Source organism: Furipterus horrens, unplaced genomic scaffold, assembly GCF_987537825.1.
Source record: "Furipterus horrens unplaced genomic scaffold, mFurHor1.1.pri manual_scaffold_4, whole genome shotgun sequence".
NCBI lineage: Eukaryota > Metazoa > Chordata > Mammalia > Chiroptera > Furipteridae > Furipterus > Furipterus horrens.
Window position 1 is genome coordinate 14,170,227 of NW_028327174.1, and position 7,627 is coordinate 14,177,853.

Sequence of the window (7,627 nt, forward strand, 5' to 3'; positions counted from 1 at the left end):
TATAATATGGAGCCAGTATAATAGGAGTCAGGCCAACCAGTGTTTAGATCCTGGCTCTCCACTTACTAGCCAACTCACTTCTGACATGTTGCTTATCCTGTCTGAGTTTTTGTTTCTTCATCTGTGAAGTAGGGTGGTAATATTATCCATCATAGGATTATCATGACAATTAAATGCAAAAAGGTTAACACTTTTTAAAAAGGTATTGCATTATTATATAATTGTTAGGGGATCTTTGATGAACAATTGCTCTGTACATTATAACATGATATGTTTCTCTATAGGTGAAAGCAATAAACATAAACCAAAACAACATTTGGTATGGAAATGAGTTACATCAAGAAAAAGCTCATTCCACTAGGCAGTTTTTATTTAATTTTTTTGTTCCTAAGTTAGATGCAAGCATCTTTCTTTTCACCCTCTCAGCAAGACCCCTTCCTTGTTGGAGGGCATATACTTTTCCAGTAGCTCATTGGCATTGAATTCCCAGTGCATGTAGGTGACTGGAATGTTGCATGAACCTGCATGACTTAAGGTTTCAAAAAAAGCAAGGAATTCCATCGGGTTCTTAGATCCAGACTTCTTTGCCTCTCAGGTGCCAGGAGGTCTTGGGCTTATCATACTTAGATTTGTTTCTTTTGTCCTGATGTCAATTTCATACCCATTTTCATTCTTACTCTGGTCTCAGTCACGGGTCTTGGCTTGTTCTGCTTCTAAATACATTAGGCACCTTTTCTGGATTTATTTTCCTTTCATACACTCAGCAAAGACCCCTTCTGCAATTTTCAAATTCATAGAGGACAGAAGTAGCAACTAGCAGAAGGAACACTGGGAAAGTGGATGGGAGGCTGAGGAAAAGAGGGAGGGCTTTGTGTCCAGTGCCCACTTGCCTCCTGGTTCCCAGCTCTTCAGCAAAAGCTTTGGGGAGAACAGCAGATACGAGAGCTTCCTGTCATCCTACAGTGAATGTGTTTTTTCTTTTTCAGTCCTAACTTAAACTAGATCTCTCCATTCCTTGGCTGGCATCTTAACCTTCAAGTCCGTAAGAAAGAAACAATTCCGAGGAAAGATTTCAATCTGTTTGTAGCAAACAAAGTTAGGGGAAAGTCTTAGAGGCACTGGAGGTCAATGGCTGCAGCCAGGGTGAAAACTGTTACGTTTTAAGTGTGATGTCATCCCTGAGCAAAGTGAAATGAGGTGAGATGCCCAGTTCATTGCAAAGCCCCGGAAACCCGTTCAGCCTTACACCTGCTGAGAGATTTCAAAGAAGAGAGAGACTTTTTGGCAAACTGCATCTTCCCTCAGCTCAGCGAACCCTGCAGTTCGCGGGGCACATATTTCGAAGCTGTGGACCTGAGGTGGTCAGCGTTGACGGTCCAGGCACCCTTACTCTTCAAGTTGTGCAGACAGCATGCTCGCCTCTGCCCCCAACATCTGAAGCTCTGTCTTGACTATGCAAACAGCTGTTTTTCCTTTTTATCTGCATGCTGGGTGAGACATATGGGGACCTTCTCCCTGACGCCTCATCTTTCACGTTCACCAGAGCCACTGACATGTCAAGCTTGTCCAGAGTGGAACAGATTCTCTATGTTGCTGGGGAAAAAAACAAAAACAAAAAACAAAAAACGGCCATCCTTGGGTCCTGGAGACTCCCAGCTGTAGTCTGATGGAATTTGAGATCATCCAAGCAGCATTCTTGAATGATACTTAATTTCAGTATTTTTACTTTAGGACTGGAACCTCACTGCTGAAGGCTTTAGATGCAGAAAAGGAGGGAAAGCTGTTTTCAGGTTCTCCAATGAACAATAAGGGAAAACTAAGGATTGGAAAGCTGAAGGCCAAGATTATTAGCAAAGGGCTCCCTGTCAGATTTTATAGGGATCTCCAGGACTTGGGTGAGCTGGTTTTCAAGGACTGGTCGGTTGTGATAGAAAAACTTTACCCAGCCTCCCTCATGACTGAAAATATAGGTTAGTAGACATGGAGATTGCTAAGTCTATTTTCAACATAAGGTTAATGTATTTTGTACGTCATCCTTGTGAAGGAGTTTAAAATGACTGAATATATTCCTTAAGCATTTAAAATTGTATCACATTCCTGTGACATGTATTTCTCCATTTGAAGATTTTTGAGACTGAAACAAAGGGCAAATAATGGATCATGAAAGATTACTTAGGAGGTTAAGGAACTCACAGAAGATCTAAAATATCTGGCAGCTGTAGATTTTTTTGTATATCTACAGCAGAGGTTTTCAACTAGAGCCAATTTTGTCCCCAAAGGGACATTTGTCCATGTCTGGAGACATGTGTGGTGTCCTGGTGGCACCTAGCAGGTGGAGGTCAGGGATGCTGCCCAGCATCCTACAGTGCCCTGGAAAGTCCCGCATAATAAAGAATTGTCCGACCCCCAAAGTCAGTGTCAGCGGTGAGAAACCCTGACCTCAATGGATGAGAACTAACTTTTATTTATTAATCCCCTGGTGCTTATGTTATCACATTTAATCTTCAAGGTTTAGCCTTACAAGGTAGGTACTATGGTTGCTGTTTCACTGATGTGTAAATGAAAGCTGCTTTGTAACAGTTAAGTGACTTACCTAATGTCACATAATTAGTGAGAGGCCAGTTGAGGACTTGAACCCAGGTCTTTAGGACTCCAAAATCCCTTCTTGTTCTCTTTCATCCATATTACTCAGAGGGTAATCATCCATGGACCAGTATCCTCAGCATCGCCTGGGAGCTTATTAGCAATGCAGGAGCTTGGTCCCCAGTCCAGGTCTACTGAATTATAATTTGCACATTCGAGTTTGAGAAGCATTGCCTGACATTATATTGCCTCTGAATGAAATGATTACCTTTATTTTTGAGAACAGTATCATGTGGATGTGCACCAAATTAAAAAGGGAAGGGCAATATCAAAGTCTCATAGCACTTCTTCACCTAGACAGACTTCAGGAGGGATCTGTGATGTTCTTAAAATTATATGAAGAATAGAGTGTTTATATGCAATGTGTATTTTGAGGGGGGATAGGAAGAAGGCCTTTGTCTTTGATTAGATTCTCAAAAAGTTCTGTGACCCCCCCCCCCCCAAAGGTTATGAATTACTATTGTAAGGGCCCAGTTACTGTGGGAATGCAAAATGAAAGGCAGGTGGTGCATTCAAATGCTTTCAGGGACCATGCTGGTGACATAGTCCTTGTAATATGGTAGAGAGCAGAAGAATCTGTGGTGAAGGGAGAGAGCTGACCCACTTAAAGTCATTCAAGTGCAGTGTTCTTGGGGGTGGGGCACGTGAAATCCCACCCGTGCTGGTCAAACAAGATTCTGTCAACAAACCAAATCATTTTGGAGCCCTGGAAAAGAACACTGTATAGTCATAATTCTTTTGGTTTTAAGTGACCCAAACTGGCTTCCACAAAAAGGAAATTTATTCATTTATAAAACTTTAAAGTCCAGGATTAGGTCTGGTTCAGCTCAGGCTTCACCCAGGCCCTGGTTCTCACTTTTCGTCCACATGTCTCTGCTGTTCTGTTGTTGCCACAACTCCATGGCTCCTCTGTCATGGAAGGAAGATGGCTGTAGCAGCTCCAGGTTCAAGTCCGGCAGAAATGGTTCAACATCCTAATATGGAGGCACTCTGTCTCTGGCTAGTCTGAGCGGGACCACATTGTTGTATCTGTCGCAATTGCTGGTACCAAGAGAATGTGATGCTCTGATGGGCTAACGCTGGGTCATGCGCCACCTTTGGAGCTGGAGGTGGAGTCAGACTCACTGGAATAACATGAACTGAGAATTGGGACAGGATGGGATCTCAAATGATAATCTGGGGATGTTACTGAAACTAGGGTGAGGTGAATGGATGTTGGGAAGCCAAAAAAAATATTGTGAGTATTTACTACAGGTTTGGAGTTTTAGAATGCTCTCAGATCCCAGATTTTTCAGTTCCTATCATATGACCTTGAGCAAATGACTTAATATTGGTAAGCCTTAGTTTCTTCTATGTAATATGTTAACATTAACCACCTTGAGAGTAATCATTGTCACGGACCTCTGACCAGCAGAGTCCACAGCGTTGTGGATGAGGGAATAATGCACAGCAGCTGCAAGAATCCTGTGGAGAAGAGGGGACAGAACTGGCCACTCTCTAGAGGAGAAAGCGCCATTTGCCCCTGCCTTAACAGGCTTTTATTGATTTCTTAGGTGGATTACATCCAAGAAAATTGTGAATCATAGTGCCAATCATTGCCTTATATGATTATTACTTTTACATGTTAGAGAAAAGAATGTTACACATGCATGGATGATAAGGATAACTCGTCTAGCCACATCCTGTTGTTAGAAATTGGCCCAGAATAGGCTCTAAGAGACTGGTTCAAGGTTACACGCTGAACATCTGTTGTTCTCAGCCCAGGATGAGGGAGTCTTGTAGCAAAAAGCAAGCTTTTAACTATTATAGAAATGCAGGCCTGGTTCCCCACGGGAAAATTGGTGTGTGGAGTGGGTCCTGCGTGCCACCACACTCCCAGTGGTTTTCCACTCTGGGGCTGAGCTACATTTGCCACGACCAAGCACCCTGGTTTCCTATAAATCATATGTGTAAAGTACCTAAGAACAGTGTATGAAACAGATAAGTCACAGAGTAAATAACTAATGAGAATAAATAATAACAAATGAGTCCTGGAATAATATATACATTTGGTTAACACCTGAAATGTATTTAATTGTTATATTCTTTGATTAATCTCAATCTGAACTGCATCCATTGATTAATATTTAGTAATATGTTCAAGAATCAAGCTTTTCTGAGTATTTGGGTTAGGGACAGATAATTTCTTCATAGTATTTTCCATAGTCTTTGATTTTGGTTATTATTGAAAGATTAGCTTGTTTTAAACTTTATTTTTGAATGCACAATATGTGGGCTAAATGTCTGAATTAGAAGGTACAGAAGGATTATGAAGAAGGCATTAGAAAGAAGTCCTAAGTTATTATTATTACTATTTCTTTTTGGATATTCAATACCCTTTAACTATCCAGCTCATTCCAGAATCTCACAGCTTGGGTAGCAATAGTCCATTTGGACAGCTGGTAGTTACTGTAAAGCAATGCAGAGCTATCAGTTCACATTCTTGACCCTTAGAAGCAGTTCTGAGGTCCTTGGAGATACCTGAGATTAGTGGGTGATGTTCAAGATTGATTCAAGAGACCCACTGGACTGTGGGGTCATCCCAAATCCTGTGTATTAAAAACAAAGTTCAGTCACATTTTTCAGGGATCTAAATAATGGACCTTTATTTACTTCTATAACTCAATTTAATCTTTTGAGCCTACAGTCCAACTGATGGCAGAAAATTCAGTTAATTCAGGTTAAGTCCATCAATTTAGTTTGTTTTCAGTCAATTCAAGTTTTTTGTTTTTTGTTTCAGTCAGGTGAGGATTCATGTCCTTCCTGTGTCCCTGTTGGGTTAAGCTTAGATCCCAGGGCCTTGGTGCTGGGTGTCCTTGATTGTTATCTGTCCCTTCTGTCTTCCACTGAGGTGGTTGTAGAACCAGATGGTCCAATGGTATTGACGTCTCTCCATTTCTGGCGTCCTTTAAGAGGCCTGTTTCCCCATCTGTTCTTAGGTTGTTCCATCTATGCTTCCATCTGCTGCCACATTCCCTCATCCTCATGTAAGGAGGCCTCTCTCCCCAGCTAACTTCTGCATGCTTCCTGAGCTTACAGTCTTGTAGACACTCAACATTCCTGACAGAGAATGTCTGCTCATTGCACCACTTAGAGGTCCAGACCCCCTAGGATCTCCCCCACAACCCCTGTGGCTATTTCTCCAGTCTGGTTCTTCCTAGGCTCCTGACCAGAAGTGGAACTCAGGCTCTCCCTACTGTTGGGTTCCCACGTGCATCCTGAGGGTCGCTGCTCTCCCCCTGCTCAGAGGCAGCTTGGGTTCAGGGGAGGGTGTGGCCCCTGCTCAGGAACCCTCTTGAGCAGCTCCATTGCTCTCTTTTCTTCCTGGGTGGGAAAAAGTTTTCTTTAGATCCCCTTGTAATTGTCTGAATGTGTTGTTTGTTTAGAAGAAAATATTCCTCAGGTTGGCCAGAAATTTGTCTTTTTAATATTCAACAATCAGGCTTTTAAGAGTCAAAAGTTTGTTCCCACAAATCATTGTCTGCGCTAGGAGCTTCAAATGCTTCTTTTGGAACTCGAGTTTTTCTCTTTCATTTCTACTGTAATGACGCTCTTGTCAGGGCAGCGACGTTACAGTGCAGCCGGGATGGGAACAGGGGGCAGGGAGAGAGAAGCGGAAATACTCGGCGTGGCAGACGTTGCTTGGGACTGCAGCATGTCGTCCTCCCCCAGGTTTTGCTCTGGAGTTTGCACCTCTGCAACGAAAATTGACTTCCGATTTAGCACGCCTTCCCCGACCTTCAAGGAGGTGAAAACAAGATCTCTAGAAGATTCACTCAAGCCAAGTGGTCCATGGCTGTGCCTATGGCTGTCCCTACAACTTCAGGGGTGTGCAGGAAGTCCAGCTTTTCCTCTCCCCCCACGACTAGCCTTTCCCAGGTGACTTTCTTCCTCCCAGCACTGTCTCCTGGCCCCACTCAGGCCCAGGGAGCTCAGCCACCAGTACAGGAAGAGCTTGGTGAACTGGGTAAACCTCAGGGGAAACGTATACAGCTGGGGCTGAATGGCTGTTTCTGCTGGAAGATTGCAGGTATTTGGGGCTCATTCCCCAATCCTAGCATAGGAAGTCCATTTAGGATGGGGGTTTTGTTGTCATTACTCTCAATGGTCTAGGAGTCTCTTTAGAGTTTGTTGATCACAAAGCCAATGGGGAACCCAGCTGTCTTGGGAAAATCTGAGGGTCAGGTGAGTAAGGACTAGCTGGCTCATGTGGCGCCTGTGGGTGTGCGACAGGACAGCCATCACACCGGAAAGCACTGACCCCTAAAGGCAACACCTCACGTTTGGAAATCTTAAGAAAGACTGCCATTCAGCAGTGCGACCCATTCATCTTACAAGAAAAAGTGTCCAACAGAAAATTAAAAATCCTTGTTTCAGTTTTTAAGAAAGAGATATCTCTGAGATTTAATAAAATAAAACCCTTTTGTTTTTTGAGAAGCTTGCTTATCGGTTGCATGATCTGTTAGAACCATTTCTCTTTGGAAATGAAGACACAGTAATCTTGACTCCAACATCCAATTTGCCGTTAGTTTGCCCAGCTACCCCTTGGCCTATATGAGATCCAGGCAGTGGATTAACTTCTCCAAAATGCATGCCCTCAAATATGTGAAAGTGCTTATTTAAGCAGTAACCATGGTGTATAGTTAAAACAGAAAAGGAGTTCACAAGTACTTCCTCAGGGGAGGTGGAAAGCTCAAATATGAAAAATCAACGTGCTCACCAGCTTCTTGAAATTTAGGTCAGGGGTCATAACTGTAAATAATTCTTTGGTAAATTTAGACTGATTTACAAGGAGATACATTTTAATACTTCAGTGTTTTTTCAAGATATCTTATTGTGTCTAATGATGGCCACAGAGCTATTAATCTATTCACTCTTGTGTTTTCATATATTAAAAAGTCAGAGGCCTTCAACTCTAATTGATTTTTTAAATAGGTGTAATCAC